Below are 17178 nucleotides of genomic sequence, written 5' to 3' on the forward strand. Positions count from 1 at the left end.
TACATTAAAAGCAGCAGCAACAACCAGGGCTGGGGGTGCAACAGAAGTAGTAAGCAGGCCAGAAGAGTGAAGATGCAGCTCTCTCTTCCAAACCAAACATCAACCATCATTACAAAAGGGCTACCAAAAAAGAACAAGTGTATGCATCAAACTAAGTAAAGATCCTACTACACCAAGTGTACGCATCTAATTAACTGGCTCAGTTAGACGTTACTATTTATTAAGCTGTGGAGATTGGCTGACGGCTTGAACCAGATGGGTGCGTGACGGGGGAAACTCCAGCCAGCAGGTCGAAGTCTGATACTTGTGACCCTCTCTCCTACTTTGGGCTGTAGAGCTTGGCGGCACATATCAGGGTATGGTGCATGCAGAGACGCATGGTACGCTGTGTACACACAGTTTTGCCTGATGAACGAAACCGCGCTGCCATCTCCTGGTTAATCGGATAATTCAGTCCGACAAAAAGAGAGCGTGTACCAAGGCTAGTTACCAGCCTCCAGTCAAAAATTTCTGAAGGCCCAGAGAAGCTGGGATCCTGCTCGAAGACCTTGCAGTGACTGTGACTGTATTCCACGAAATAACACGTCCGGTACGTGCGAACGATCATCAATCTTTCGCCGTCGTCTGATCGAGCCAGGAACCACCTGCAACTGCAATGCCACTTTTCTTTGAAAGGTTCCGGGATTAGGAAGTGTAGGGACACCAGGCGGCGTACAACATCATATCAAGTTGGAGTCAAATAGAAAAGGGCTCTTGATTTAGTCAATCTTAAGAATAGCATGTTATGAGCATGAATATTTTTTCAGAAAATGTATAAGCAAGCCATCATGATATCATAGAAAATTAACATACTGCTGTAACAGCCATTTGTAGCGATGACTGGAGTAGGCCAGCAATACGTCCAGCCATAGAAGGAGTCGACAGCGTAAATGAAGCTCTTGTGTTCAATGGCATCAGAGAACCATGGAGGATGTATGATCCTGCGATGGACGTGCAGATTTATCCACTTACCGCTGTGACCTGTCAGATAGGCGAGACCGTGGTTGAAGAATGCAATTAGCCTGAAGTCTTTATAATTCGCAGATCTTGTGGGCACTTGGCAGATTACAACCTTGAGCAAATCAAACTTGGTATCATGTTGGCTACTGTAAGATTCCGAGTATTCTAGGCCGCGGTGCCAAAGCAATGCAGTGTTAATCGAAGGAAGGGGGATCAATTGCCGGGTGTAGACCTCCACGGGCATCCAGCTGCCGTGACCGTCGACGAGCACCATCCGAGACATGTTCATGCCGACCCAGTACATACCGTTAATGTAGTTGAGGCTGACGGGGATCGGATCACAGTCAAGGGGGTTGATGCTCGGCACCCTACGATCGTTATGCTGCGTGACACGCCATTTCTGAAGATCAGGCGGCATCAGCAAGCAAGGAGCTAGCTTAAAAAGCTCCGGCCTGAGGGCTTTGAGTAAATGGTACAGCCCCGACGAGCACGCGGTGAACGACATGGTACTGAGATTGTCCACACGCGAAACAATGAGCTTGATTACCTCTGTGGGGAGCGAATTCCAGCCACTCTTTCAGCGGAAGCTGCTCGGTTCTGCCATTGTTAGTGCTTGGGTTTCAGACGAGGGGGGAGGCGCCTTAGCGGGGATGGAAGATTGGACGAGATTATGTGCAGACAAAGATGGAGAAGCGAACATGTGCTGCGGGAAGTGGACAGGTGATGATGACTACAGCACGCCGCTTGACTTACGAGACACATACCAACAGCGTAGGGTCATGTCGATGCCGGACAACTTGCTTGAGTGATCACAGTACTGGTACTCCCTACAGTGCTATGCCCTAACTTGCTTGAGTAGAGTAGTAGAGTAGGACTCTGCTCTACTACTAGCACTGGAGGAGTAGTATATTATAATCTAAAATAGTTACAAACTTCAATGCCCGAGCGTGGAACGACTACGAACTGTGCTCAAAGACCGTGTCTACATGGTGTTTGGACATGGGCGACAACCTCAACGCCAACGGTGCTTCTCCCGTTGCACCGTATGTGTTTCTGTCCTTCCTGTTCGAAATTGTGGTAGAATTCATGATTTATTTTGTGCTTATTCGGATTAAATCTCGTAGTAACTTGCTCATATATTCAACTGGCGCAACGTCCCCTACAGCCACTCCCATTTCATGGACAGCCTGGTCGATGCCTCCAAGGAGCCCTTCGTCCACTGCTATGAGTGCCCGATGCTGTTTTGTGGCTCGCCAGCGGACATGGTGCATCACCTCACGGATGTGTGCAGCAGTCACTGCTGGCCCTTGGCGGAGAACATCAAGTACGAGACGTGCTACTCGTTCACCATGCCAGAGTCGCTGGAGGATCGACGTGAGAGGGAGGGGGAGGAGATAGCGAGGAACATGAACGTGAGGGGGAGGAGATAGCGATGTCGTGGGAGGCGCAGTATTTATAGCGAGCAATGGCACACCTACGTAAGATATGGACTGAGCTGCACTGACTTAACTGCAGGTCCAGTTGCGTCACTGACATGTGAGCCAGACCCCTGTTGGGCCCATATGTTAGTGACCCAATGCACCTGCAGTTAAGTAACAACGATGTGGGCATATTTGTTGGAGTAAATTACGGGGGAGCGAAGGGGTGGAAATATTGCTGGTCACAACAGATTGGACGAGCGTGGGGGAGGAGAGTCATGCATGCAGATTTTTTCACATGGGGTGGAGTGGTGGGACCGCTGGAGGGAGAAGGAGAGTTTGGCAAGCATATTGTTTCCACACATGGAGAGGAAAAGATTTGGAGACGAACGAGCTTCCTGCAGGTATGGGGAACGGTGCATAATAAGTCATCTTGCATGCCGGGCTAGGTATAGTCTCAAGTCATTAAAAACATACACGCCCCACACATGTTCATATTTCAAGGTGCACTAAATTATTGCATGCGATGATTAAGGCTGGCCATAATGGTGGTATCTTAGCTGGTATCATGCACACGGGAATAGCAAACATGCTGATGTGGCAAAGAATTAAAGCAGAGAGGGGGGTTAGAGTAACTAGTGTTCATGCATGCATTGGTAAACACATTTTTTTGTGAAGAACGTCAGCACTGGTTGAGTACTTTTGCAGACTTCAAAAACTATTCCACCGCCTCTACTATCTTGCTAAGAGTAGGTGAAATTTTTGAATCAAGACCTTTAAACTAGAAGGGAGGTAGTGGTACTCTAATAGCTAACCTTGTTGTGATGACAAGATAGGACATGGCACACACCTGGACGGAGGAACTAGTCTGCATTGTGCACTTAAGTTTTTTCTGAAGTCAATGTACCTCTACTTTCACCAGACTTATAGAAAAATGTGTCAACATTCACAATGTCAAATCAATATTTTTACACTCATTATAAAACGTAGTTCTTATACTCATTATAATCAGTATTGTAGATATTGATATTTTTAGTATAAATTTGGTCGTGGGATTTCATTGATGCCTGTCAAAGCGTGGAGGAAGCGGAGCTTAGGGCTTGCATTGCCGATCTCTACATAGGTATTTCTCTTCATAATCCTGTAAATTTAGAGACTGATTGCGCTTTTGTGGTAGCGTCTCTTGCATCGGGGGACTATGACAGGTCTGCTATGCGTGACCTGAAGATGAAAGCGTTGAGCATCTCGAAGTTGATCAACAATCTTCAATTGTCAAAGATTAGCCGTTCAGCTAATAAGGTGGCACACTTAATCGCTAAGTATAACTTTGACAATAGATTAGATGGTATTCTTGTAAATAATGTACCGCCCTGTGTGGTGAATATTGTATCGAATGAGTGTACTGGTGTGGCTGGTTAATTAATGTAAGGTGGTGTTCAAAAAAAGTATAAATTTGGTCAAACACTTTGCAAATGGTTGATGGAGTAAAAAGGACTAGAGGGAGTATCATGCATGCGGAGTAGGCAAAAAAAATTGCTTGTCTAAAAAAAGGCAAAAAAATAGCTCATTTATAGCTGGTCGAAGTCTCAAAGGGCGCGACCGCGCGAGGGAGGCGAAGGTCGTGGGAGGCGCGACATTTGACGGAATTAAGTGAAGTTACATCCACGCGCCGGCATGGCGTGTGAACAGGCAGAAGCTATACCGTCAGGCCTAAGATATGGGTCTAGTAGACATGACATCTAGTGGGTCCCGCATAGTTCTCGAGAACTCTTTGGGGGCTTGCAGCCGTTTATCCACTGGGCAAGCCAGCAACCCCACGCCGTTCGCACGCCCTACTCGTCCCCGTATTCTACCTTACTCCCAGTCGTCCCGTCCTTTCACATTAGTTCGCTCCCAGTTTTTTTTGCGGGGTACAACAGTTCAACTTCTCCTAACCCTCCTCCAAAATCCATGGCCTCCCAAATCTCCATGGTCGCAGCTGAGTACCAGGTTAGAGCCATCACCGGCGACTAGTTCATCGTCATCTACACATGTGGATCCGAGACAGTGAAAGCATGGCTTGCTCGCTTCCTACGCATGTTCAACAGTTCAACGGATGAGTGGGTCGCTGGGCTAGATGTTGAGTACACCACAGTCCTGGGACGATAGAAGGATCTAAAGGATGAAGAGAGGAAGAAGCCCACCATGATCCAGGTTTGCGTACATAACATTTGCTTGGTCAACCACATATGCCATGCCGACGTTAAGTGCCAGGATTTTAAGAACTTCCTCAAGGACAAAAGAGTGAAATTCGTTACTGTAGGCTTTAAGAACGACAGGGATGTCCTACGTCGGATAGGTCTCGTTGTAGGCCAGCCCTTCGATCTCCAGAAGGCAAGCCTAGTGTCCTCCTCTCAATCTTCAATGCTGACCCTGGCAGCAGCCATGATTGATCCTTCGTACACTAAACTGAAGAAACCTCATCACGAGTTTCATCATGCATGGGAGTCGAAGACATTAGATGAAGATCACATCCTGTACGCAGCAATGGATGCATACCTTTGTTTAAATATCTACAAGGGTTGGATGAAGAAGCAGAGCCCAGTGCCAAGTTCAAGCAAAGAAGCGTCGGCGAAGAGGAAGAGGAAGAGGGACGAGGACGAAGTCGAGGACGTGGACTCGGACTCCGAGTAGGTGGCAGTGCCGTCGCTCATGCTGGTTCTACTATAGTGTCAAGCAGACTAGTTGCTTAGTTTATTTTCAAGGGTGTGTTGTACTGAGGCCCCATTAGAACTATGTTTATGTTCTTCCTCGTTATTTGAACTCTTTAGTACGTACAAAAGTACTAGTACTATGTCTTACTACTGTTCTTCTTGCAGTTGGTACTACTGCTCGTATCTTCCTGTTCCTACTGTACTTAATACGTTCGTACTAGTAGTATAATTTGGGTCAGTCAATTTGTGAAAGAAGTTCGACGGAGCGAAGGAAGAAGACAGCAGAAGAGGTGGAAGAAGCCCTTCTAGCCATCCATGTTGCATCAAATGGCTCACATGAGTCGACTGACCCAAATTACTCCTTCGGATTGCAGGATCCACGTGGCATTCAAGGTCTCGAAGGTAGATTCCACGTCCGCACCCGGTTTGCGGGCTTGACGTGCGTGCGACCGGCTTCCGCCGCAACAGCCACCATGCGCGCCTCCTCCGCGCGGCCGGAGACGACAATGACACGGTAGTTCCTTCTCACCGGCGTGCTGGAGCACGCGCTCGTCCTCCTCTTCGTACGCTGTGTGCATAGACGCGGCTCCACCAGCTGCTCGCGGGCTTGGCAGCGCGGTGGCATCGCGAGGAGGGACTGCAAACGACGTGAGCGGGCGAGCCTTCGGCTTCATGGCACAGGGATGGCGGCGACACGGCGGTGATGGGCGAGAAATTGTTGGCCGGAGCAGGCGGGCGCCGGCATGCGCAACGGCGGCAGCATATTGATGAGTGCGCGTGTGGGAGCTTACTTTAGTTTTATATATATAAGGTTGGTCAAACTTAAAAGAAAACCGTACTAGTACACGTAAACATTAGACTTAGGCAGCGCCATTATTAGTTAGTACCACAACCACGAGACGGAATCATGTGCAAGCGCGTGAACCGCGGCCGCGCGGTCGATCGAACGGTGCATCACCATGTCACGCTCGAAGGACATCCACCAAACCTTTTTGTGTGTGTGAAAACAATCCTCGAATATTACTCAACTTTTTTTCCTCTGAAAGTTCTTGATGCTGCAATATTTCCATATATTTGAATTTAGCTCCAGTTCGTGTTTATTTGGATTTGGAAGTTTAGGTGCGCCCTAGTTTTTTTAATACTGATTTTGTGTGTGTGACTGAGAGAGAACGTGTGTATGTGTCCATATGTGTCTTGTGGCGGAAGGGCAATGTGGAGACAGTGTGCGTGTGATACAGACATAGACAGGTGTGAATGTGCAAATGATCATGCATGAGTGAGACATAGACATATGCCGATATGTTGTGTATACATGAGAGAACAGTCTTCTAGTTTAGGACCTGTTTGGTTCCAATAAGTCACATGACTTATAAGTCAGGTGACTTAAAATCAGTGACTCGTAAGTGTTGGGGAACGTAGTAATTTCAAAATTTTCCTACGCACACGCAAGATCATGGTGATGCATAGCAACGAGAGGGGAGAGTGTTGTTTACGTACCCTCGTAGACCGAAAGCGGAAGCGTTAGCACAACGCGGTTGATGTAGTCGTATGTTTTCACGATCCGACCGATCAAGTACCGAACGTACGACACCTTCGAGTTCAGCATACGTTCAGCCTGATGACGTCCCTCGAACTCCGATCCAGCCGAGTGTTGAGGGAGAGTTTCGTCAGCACGACGGCGTGGTGACGATGTTGATGTTCTACCGACGCAGGGCTTCGCTTAAGCACCGCTACAGTATTATCAAGGTGGACTATGATGGAGGGGGGCACCGCACACGGCTAAAAAATCAAACAGATCAATTGTCGTGTCTTTGGGGTGCCCCCTGCCCCCGTATATAAAGGAGTGGAGGAGGGGAAGGGCCGCCCTCTCTATGGCGTGTCCTAGGGGAGTCCTACTCCCACCGGGAGTAGGATTCCCCCTTTCCTAGTAGAACTAGGAGCCCTTCCAAGTAGTAGGAGTTGGAGGGAAGGAAAGGGAAGGGAAAAGGAGAAGGAAGGAAAGGGGTGCCCCCCTCCCTAGTCCAATTCGGACCAGCCCATGGGGAGGGGTGCGGCCACCCTTTGAGGCCTTTCTCTCCTTTCCCGTATGGCCCATTAAGGCCCAATACGAATTCCCGTAACTCCCCGGTACTCCCGAAAATACCCGAATCACTCGGAACCTTTCCGATGTCCAAATATAGTCGTCCAATATATCGATCTTTATGTCTCGACCATTTCGAGACTCCTTGTCATGTCCCCGATCTCATCCAGGACTCCGAACTCCTTCGGTACATCAAAACACATAAAGTAATAATATAACCATCATCGAACTTTAAGCGTGCGGACCCTACGGGTTCAAGAACTATGTAGACATGACCGAGACACGTCTCCGGTCAATAACCAATAGCGGAACCTGGATGCTCATATTGGCTCCTACATATTCTACGAAGATCTTTATCGGTCAAACTGCATAACAACATACGTTGTTCCCTTTGTCATCGGTATGTTACTTGCCCGAGATTCGATCGTCGGTATCTCAATACCTAGTTCAATCTCGTTACCAGCAAGTCTCTTTACTCATTCCGTAACACATCATCCCGCAACTAACTCATTAGTTGCAATGCTTGCAAGGCTTATAGTGATGTGCATTACCGAGTGGGCCCAGAGATACCTCTCCGACAATTGGAGTGACAAATCCTAATCTCGAAATACGCCAACCCAACAAGTACCTTCGGAGACACCTGTAGAGTACCTTTATAATCACCCAGTTAAGTTGTGACGTTTGGTAGCACACAAAATGTTCCTCCGGTAAACGTGAGTTGCATAATCTCATAGTCATAGGAACATGTATAAGTCATGAAGAAAGCAATAGCAACAAACTAAACGATCAAGTGCTATGCTAACGGAATGGGTCAACTCAATCACATCATTCTCCTAATGATGTGATCCCATTAATCAAATGACAACTCATGTCTATGGTTAGGAAACATAACCATCTTTGATCAATGAGCTAGTCAAGTAGAGGCATACTAGTGAGAGTCTATTTTGTCGATGTATTCACACATGTATTATGTTTCCAGTTAATACAATTCTAGCATGAATAATAAACATTTATCATGATATAAGGAAATAAATAATAACTTTATTATTGCCTCTAGGGCATACTTCCTTTAGTCTCCCACTTGCACTAGAGTCAATAATCTAGTTCACATCGCCATGTGATTTAATACCAATAGTTCACATCACCATGTGATTAACACCCATAGTTCACATCGACATGTGACCAACACCCAAAGGGTTTACTAGAGTCAATAATCTAGTTCACATTGCTATGTGATTAACACCCAAAGAGTACTAAGGTGTGATCATGTTTTGCTTGTGAGAGAAGTTTAGTCAACGGGTCTGCCACATTTAGATCCGTAAGTATTTTGCAAATTTCTATGTCAACAATGCTCTGCACAGAGCTACTCTAGCTAATTGCTCCCACTTTCAATATGTATACAGATTGAGATTTAGAGTCATCGGATCAGTGTGAAAATTTGCATCGACATAATCCTTTACGATGAACCTTTTGTCACTTCCATAATCGAGAAACCTATCCTTATTCCACTAAGGATAATTTTGACCAATGTCTAGTGATCTACTCCTAGATCACTATTGTACTCCTTTGCCAAACTCAGGGCAGGGTATACAATAGGTCTGGTACACAGCATGGCATACTTTATAGAACCTATGGCTGAGGCATAGGGAATGACTTTCATTCTCTCTCTATCTTCTAATGTGGTCGGGTTTTGAGTCTTACTCAACCTCACACCTTGTAACATAGGCAAGAACTCCTTCTTTGACTGTTCCATTTTGAACTACTTCAAAATCTTGTCAAGGTACGTACTCATTGAAAAACTTATCAAGCGTCTTGATCTATCTCTATAGATCTTGATGCTCAATATGTAAGCAGCTTCACCGAGGTCTTTCTTTGAAAAACTCCTTTCAAACATTTCTTTATGCTTTGCAGAATAATTCTACATTATCTCCGATCAACAATATGTCATTCACATATACTTATCAGAAATGCTGTAGTGCTCCCACTCACTTTCTTGTAAATACAGGCTTCACTGCAAGTCTGTATAAAACTATATGCTTTGATCAACTTATCAAAGCGTATATTCCAACTCCGAGATGCTTGCACCAGTCCATAGATGGATCGCTGGAGCTTGCATATTTTGTTAGTACCTTTAGGATTGACAAAACCTTCTGGTTGCATCATATACCACTCTTCTTTAATAAATCCATTATGGAATGCAGTTTTGTTTATCCATTTTCTAGATTTCATAAAATGTGGCAATTGCTAACATGATTCGGACAGACTTAAGCATAGATACGAGTGAGAAACTCTCTTCGTAGTCAACACCTTGAACTTGTCAAAAACCTTTTTGCGACAATTCTAGCTTCGTAGATAGTAACACTACTATCAGCGCCCGTCTTCCTCTTGAAGATCCATTTAATCTCAATGGCTCGCCGATCATTGGGCAAGTCAATCAAAGTCCATACTTTGTTCTCATACATGGATCTCATCTCAGATTTCATGGCCTCAAGCCATTTCGCGGAATCTGGGCTCATCATCGCTTCCTCATAGTTCGTAGGCTCGTCATGGTCAAGTAACATGACCTCCAGAACAGGATTACCATACCACTCTGGCGCGGATCTCACTCTGGTTTACCTACGAGGTTCGGTAGTAACTTGATCTGAAGTTACATGATCATCATCATTAGCTTCCTCACTAATTGGTGTAGTAGTCACATGAACAGATTTCTGTGATGAACTACTTTCCAATAAGGGAGCAGGTACAGTTACCTCATCAAGCTCTACTTTCCTCCTACTCACTTCTTTCGAGAGAAACTCCTTCTCTAGAAAGGATCCATTCTCAGCAATGAATAACTTGCCTTCAGATCGGTGATAGAAGGTGTACCCAACATTTTCTTTTGGGTATCCTATGAAGATGCACTTCTCCGATTTGGGTTTGAGCTTATCAGGTTGAAACTTTTTCACATAAGCATTGCAACCTCAAACTTTAAGAAACGACAGCTTAGGTTTCTTGCCAAACCATAGTTCATACGGTGTCGTCTCAACGGATTTAGATGGTGCCCTATTTAATGTGAATGTAGCTGTCTCTAATGCATAACCCCAAAACGATAGTGGTAAATCGGTAAGAGACATCATAGATCGCACCATATCTAATAAAGTACGGTTACGATGTTCGGACACACCATTACACTGTGGTGTTACAGGAGGCGTGAGTAGTGAAACTATTTCACATTGTTCTAACTGAAGGCCAAACTCGTAACTCAAATATCTTACTTCTGCGATCATATCGTAGAAACTTTTATTTTTTTACGATGATTCTCCACTTCACTCTGAAATTCTTTGAACTTTTCAAATGTTTCAGACTTGTGTTTCATCAAGTAGATATACTCATATCTGCTCAGATCATCTGTGAAGATCAGAAAATAATGATACCTGCCGCGAGCCTCAATTTTCATCGGACCACACACATCAGTATGTATGATTTCCAACAAATCTGTTGCTCGCTCCATTGTTCCGGAGAACAGAGTCTTAGTCATATTGCCCATGAGGCATGGTTCGCAAACATCAATTGCTTCATAATCAAGTGATTCCAAAAGCCCATCAGCGTGGATTTTCTTCATGCGCTTTACACCAATATGACCTAACCGGCAGTGCCACAAATAAGTTACACTATCATTATTAACTTTGCATCTCTTTGGCTTCAATATTATAAAAATGTGTATCACCACGATCGAGATCCAACAAACCATTTTCATTGAGTGTATGACCATAGAAGGTTTTATTCATGTAAACAGAACAACAATTATTCTCTAACTTACATGAATAACCATATTGTAATAAACATGATCCAATCATATTCATGCTCAATGCAAACACTAAATAACATTTTTTTAGGTTTAACACTAATCCCGAAAGTATAGAGAGTGTGCGATGATGATCATATCAATCTTGGAACTATTTCCAATACACATCATCACTTCACCCTTAACTAGTCTATGTTCATTCTGCAACTCCCGTTTCAAGTTACTATTCTTAGCAACTGAACTAGTATCAAATACTAAGGGGTTGCTATAAACATTAGTAAAGTACACATCAATAACATGTATATCAAATATACCTATGTTCACTTTGCCATCCTTCTTATCTGCCAATTACTTGGGGTAGTTCTGCTTCCAATGACCAGTCCCTTTGCAGTAGAAGCACTCAGTTTCAGGCTTAGGTCTAGACTTGGGTTTTTTCACTTGAGCAGCAACTTGCTTGCCGTTCTTCTTGAAGTTCCCCTTTCTTCCCTTTGTCCCTTTACTTGAAACTAGTGGTTTTACCATCAACCCTTGATGCTTTTCTTGATTTCTACCTTCGTCGATTTCAGCATCACGAAGAGCTTGGGAATCGTTTCCGTTATCCCTTGCATATTATAGTTCATCACGAAGTTCTACTAACTTGGTGATGGTGACTAGAGAATTCTGTCAATCACTATTTTATCTGGAAGATTAACTCCCACTTGATTCAAGCGATTGTAGTACCCAGACAATCTGAGCACATACTCACTGCTTGAGCTATTTTCCTCCATCTTTTAGCTATAGAACTTGTTGGAGACTTCATATCTCTCAACTCGGGTATTTACTTGAAATATTAACTTCAACTCCTGGAACATCTCATATGGTCCATGACGTTCAAAACGTCTTTGAAGTCCCGATTCTAAGTTGTTAAGCATGGTGCACTAAACTATCAAGTAGTCATCATATTGAGCTAGCCAAACCTTCATGACGTCTGCATCTGCTCCTGCAATAGGTTTGTCATCTAGTGGTGCATTAAGGACATAATTCTTATGTGCAGCAATGAGGATAAACCTCAGATCATGGATCCAATCCGCATCATTGCTACTAACATCTTTCAACTTAGTTTTCTCTAGGAACATATCAAAAATAAAACAGGGGAGCTAAACGCGAGCTATTGATCTACAACATAGATACGCTAATACTACCAGGACTAAGTTCATGATAAATTTAAGTTCAATTAATCATATTACTTAAGAACTCCCACTTAGAAAGACATCCCTCTAATCTTCTAAGTGATCACGTGATCCAAATCAACTAAACCATAACCGATCATCACGTGAAATGGAGTAGTTTTCAATGGTGAACATCACTATGTTGATCATATCTACTATATGATTCACGCTCGACCTTTCGGTCGTAGTGTTCCGAGGCCATATCTGCATATGCTAGGCTCGTCAAGTTTAACCTGAGTATTCTGCATGTGCAAAAACTGGCTTGCACCCGTTGTAGATGGACGTAGAGCTTATCACACCCGATCATCACGTGGCGTCTGGGCACGACGAACTTTGGCAACGGTGCATACTCAGGGAGAACACTTTTATCTTGAAATTTAGTGAGAGATCATCTTATAATGCTACCGTCAATCAAAGCAAGATAAGATGCATAAAAGATAAACATCACATGCAATCAATATAAGTGATATGATATGGCCATCATTATCTTGTGCTTGTGATCTCCATCTCCGAAGCACCTTCATGATCACCATCGTCACCGGCGCGACACCTTGATCTCCATCGTAGCATCGTTGTCGTCTCGCCAATCTTATGCTTCCACGACTATCGCTACCGCTTAGTGATAAAGTAAAGCATTACAGGGCGATTGCATTGCATACAATAAAGCGACAACCATATGGCTCCTGCCAGTTGCCGATAACTCGGTTACAAAACATGATCATCTCATACAATAAAATTTAGCATCTTGTCTTGACCATATCACATCACAACATGCCCTGCAAAAACAAGTTAGACGTCCTCTACTTTGTTGTTGCAAGTTTTACGTGGCTGCTACGGGCTTTGCAAGAACCGTTCTTACCTACGCATCAAAACCACAACGATAGTTTGTTAAGTTGATGCTGTTTTAACCTTCGCAAGGACCGGGCGTAGCCACACTTGGTTCAACTAAAGTTGGATAAACTGACACCCGCCAGCCACCTGTGTGCAAAGCACGTCGGTAGAACCAGTCTCGCGTAGGCGTACGCGTAATGTCGGTCCGGGCCGCTTCATCCAACAATATCGCCGAACCAAAGTATGACATGCTGGTAAGCAGTATGACTTATATCGCCCACAACTCACTTGTGTTCTACTTGTGCATATAACATCAACGCATAGAACCTGGCTCGGATGCCACTGTTGGGAACGTAGTAATTTCAAAATTCTCCTACGCACACGCAAGATCATGTTGATGCATAGCAACGACAGGGGAGAGTGTTGTCTACGTACCCTCGTAGACCGAAAGCGGAAGCGTTAACACAACGTGGTTGATGTAGTCGTACGTTTTCACGATCCGACCGATCAAGTACCGAACGTACGGCACCTCTGAGTTCAGCACACGTTCAGCCCGATGACGTCCCTCAAACTCCGATCCAGCCGAGTGTTGAGGGAGAGTTTCGTCAGCACGACGACGTGGTGACGATGTTGATGTTCTACCGACGCAGGGCTTCGCCTAAGCACCGCTACAGTATTATCGAGGTGGACTATGGTGGAGGGGGGCACCGCACACGGCTAAAAGATCAAACAGATCAATTGTTGTGTCTTTGGGGTGCCCCTGCCCCCGTATATAAAGGAGTGGAGGAGGGGGAGGGCCGGCCCTATCTATGGCGCGCCCTAGGGGAGTCCTACTCCCACCGGGAGTAGGATTCCCCCTTTCCTAGTAGAACTAGGAGCCCTTCCAAGTAGTAGGAGTAGGAGGGAAGGAATGGGAAGGGAAAAGGAGAAGGAAGGAAGGGGGCGCCCCCCTCCCTAGTCCAATTCGGACCAGCCCATGGGGAGGGGTGCGGCCACCCTTTGAGGCCTTTCTCTCCTTTCCCGTATGGCCCATTAAGGCCAATACGAATTCCCGTAACTCCCCGGTACTCCCAAAAATACCCGAATCACTCGGAATCTTTCCGATGTCCGAATATAGTCGTCCAATATATCGATCTTTACGTCTCGACCATTTCGAGACTCCTCGTCATGTCCCCGATCTCATTCATCGGTACATCAAAACACATAAACTCATAATATAACCGTCATCGAACTTTAAGCGTGCGGACCCTACGGGTTCGAGAACTATGTAGACATAACCGAGACACGTCTCCGGTCAATAACCAATAGCGGAACCTGGATGCTCATATTGGCTCCTACATATTCTACAAAGATCTTTATCGGTCAAACCTCATAACAACATACGTTGTTCCCTTTGTCATCGGTATGTTACTTGCCCGAGATTCGATCGTCGGTATCTCAATACCTAGTTCAATCTCGTTACCAGCAAGTCTCTTTACTCGTTCCGTAACACATCGTCCCGCAACTAACTCATTAGTTGCAATGCTTGCAAGGCTTATAGTGATGTGCATTACCGAGTGGGCCCAGAGATACCTCTCCGACAATTGGAGTGACAAATCCTAATCTCGAAATACGCCAACCCAACAAGTACCTTCGGAGACACCTGTAGAGCACCTTTATAATCACCCAGTTACGTTGTGACGTTTGGTAGCACACAAAGTGTTCCTCCAGTAAACGGGAGTTGCATAATCTCATAGTCATAGGAACATGTATAAGTCATGAAGAAAGCAACAGCAACAAACTAAACGATCAAGTGCTATGCTAACGGAATGGGTCAAGTCAATCACATCATTCTCCTAATGATGTGATCCCATTAATCAAATGACAACTCATGTCTATGGTTAGGAAACATAACCATCTTTGATCAACGAGCTAGTCAAGTATGGGCACACTAGTGACACTCTATTTTGTCTATGTATTCACACATGTATTATGTTTCCGGTTAATACAATTCTAGCATGAATAATAAATATTTATCATGATATAAGGAAATAAATAATAACTTTATTATTGCCTCTAGGGTATATTTCCTTCAGTAAGTCACGCCTGTTTGGTTGTCATCTGACTTATAAGTCACCTAACCACACCTTCCCACCTTGTTTTTTAATGTAAAGGTGATGGGACCCACGTAAAAAGGGGTGACTTATAAGTTTTAAGTTGGGGTGGAGCAACTTATGACTTATAAGTTGGGTCCGTTTGGCAAAATAAGTCACTTTTTGTACTTTTCGACTTATAAGTTGGCGACTTATTTGGAACCAAACAGGGCCTTACTTGTGTGTGTGTGAGAGAGAGAGAGGGAGAAAGAGACAGAGAGAGGAGCATCCGTAACACAACAACCATCTCTCTCGATTCGTCCGTCCCTCGCACGGTCGCATGCAACACATGCATCAACGCGCACATTTTGACACCCTCACCTGGCCCCTGCCCACCTTAAGGCCCGCACAATCTCTTTGTGAATACCCATTTCTCTCCTTAGGGTTGTTTTCTCTCAATATCTGACACACACACAGACACAGACACAGAGAGACACACGCATCACAACACACACACACACTCCCCCGAGCACACAATTCATCCCCATCCAAGGTTATACAGCGACCACTCTCGCTTGTGCTTCTTTGCACCCCAACATGCACAACACCTCAATCTTCAAAGAGGGAATCAAGAAGATCGAAGACGGCGACCACACCGCGCTAGAGAATGCGGGGTCATTTGGAAGCAGGGTGATGTGACGACGGCTAATTGACTCCTCCCCCCACCCTCTCTCTCTCTTGCACAAAATTACCAATCCATCTCTCCCCCGCACAAAATTGTCAATCCCTCAACCCACGAGATCCTTCCCCTCTCGTCCATGTTTTTCCATCTCTCTCATCAAACATGTTGTCTCTTCTCCTTCCATATATACAGAATCCAGATGCACACGCATCTCATGTATATTACATGTATCCATCTTTCTCACAGACCTAACTTCTTCCTCTCTCTTTCTCTCTCTATCTCTCTTTTTGTCTCATTAGGTTTGTCTCCTACTCTCTCGTCCACATACATACAATCTTTCCCGCCCCTATCTGCTCCATCTTCAAAAGCTCTCTCTGCACGTTTCATTCACACATTGGGATATGTCAAAATGTTGCTTCTATAATGGCTGATGCAGAGTTATGGTTGTTTTTGTTGCATCCTACTAAGTAATAACTATGAAATGCATTTAGATTCTCATTTGACTGGGATTATGTGAGTTTGAGCATGTTGTGAAGTACTATAGACCTTGTATACATCTTGGGATTCGACAATGATTGTAACTATTGAATTGTATAGACCATTACATTCGAAGTCAATAGCCCAATATATTTATTTTACAATTTCAACAAATGATTAGTTCACTACAAACTAAGAAAACAAATGTGTACTCCCTCCATTTTTATTTCAGTCCGCGTATTAGCATTGGTCAAAGTCAAGTTTTGTAAACTCTCAGAAAGCTTATAACAAAAATATTAACATATACAATAACAAATAAATACCATTAGATTCATTATTGAATGTACTTTCACATCATACATATTTGTTATGGCAAATGTTTATATTTTTCTATAAACTTGGTCAAACTTTAGGAAGTTTGACTTCAGTCAAACCTAATATGCAGAGTTTACTACTACTACTCGCTAGTTGCTTAGCCGAATCACTCAACACGCCACACGGGGAGTCCAGTGTCACAAAATTTTGAGGTCGGCGGGAAAATCTCCCGCGACCCTGATTCGAGCAGTGGGAAGTTACCATCATAGCCTTCGAAACAGGCCTATGGATGACGCTTGGTAGGGGGTTGTTTTCTTAACTTCAGGTTCACCCTACCCAGCCAACCCCACCCTGGCACCCAGAGTAGTACAGCTGAATACTCCCCATTTTCTATCCCCACCGCAAAATAGACTTCTCCACGGCACCGCAGCCTTCGTGCTCCTCCCCTTTACATCGGCGCACTCATCCACCGCAGCGCATCTGCCTCATCGACGACCTCATACGCCGCACTAGAGCCAGTCCACCGTCGTCGTCGTACACAGAGCCTCTTCCCCGGCATCGTCTTCCACGGTCTCGGATCTGCTTCCCGGAAGCCGACGCCAAGCGCAGAAGTACCACC

This window comes from Triticum urartu, chromosome 6A, assembly GCF_056163025.1.
Source record: "Triticum urartu cultivar PI428250 chromosome 6A, HENAU_Tu73, whole genome shotgun sequence".
Classification (NCBI taxonomy): Eukaryota; Viridiplantae; Streptophyta; class Magnoliopsida; order Poales; family Poaceae; genus Triticum; species Triticum urartu.